Source organism: Monoraphidium neglectum, assembly GCF_000611645.1.
Source record: "Monoraphidium neglectum strain SAG 48.87 unplaced genomic scaffold scaffold05553, whole genome shotgun sequence".
Classification (NCBI taxonomy): domain Eukaryota; kingdom Viridiplantae; phylum Chlorophyta; class Chlorophyceae; order Sphaeropleales; family Selenastraceae; genus Monoraphidium; species Monoraphidium neglectum.
The window spans coordinates 1-535 of record NW_014008077.1 but is presented as its reverse complement, the minus strand read 5'-3'; positions in this window follow the sequence as shown (position 1 = coordinate 535).

The following is a 535-nucleotide window of genomic DNA, read 5'->3' as shown; positions in this document are numbered from 1 at the left end:
CTTCAGCGCCCCTCAACGCACCCCCCCTCGTCCACAACCCTCAATCCCCCAACTCCCAAAAAAACCCAGCATGGAGCCGATCGACCGCATCCAGTCTGTTCAGAAGGAGCGCTGGGAGCTGCAGTGCTGCCTCTGCAAGCAGCGCGTCGGCGCCAAGATCCAGTGCTGCACCTGCTACCTGGTGATTGGCTGCCCCCGCGCCCGCCTCTGGGAGCACCCCCCCTGGCCCCCACGCGCGCCGCGCAGCCTTTGCATGCAGTCGGCGCAACAGGATGCTCGTGCCTGCCGCCTGACATGGGCCCCTGCGGCCCAAGGGGTCATGACGGGCGTCCCAGCGGCCCGCGCGCTCGCATGCAGCGCTGCGCATCCCTGGGTTCGTAGTGGGCCCGCCCTTCGCTGCGTCCCCGGGGAGCTGCCCAGAAGCCACACCCTGGAACCACCGCGCACGCACGCCGCCCGTCCTCGCGACAGCAACCGGTGGAGGTCTTGGCGGCGAACGGCATCAGCACGCCGTTTTGCGCCTCTCGCGTCACCC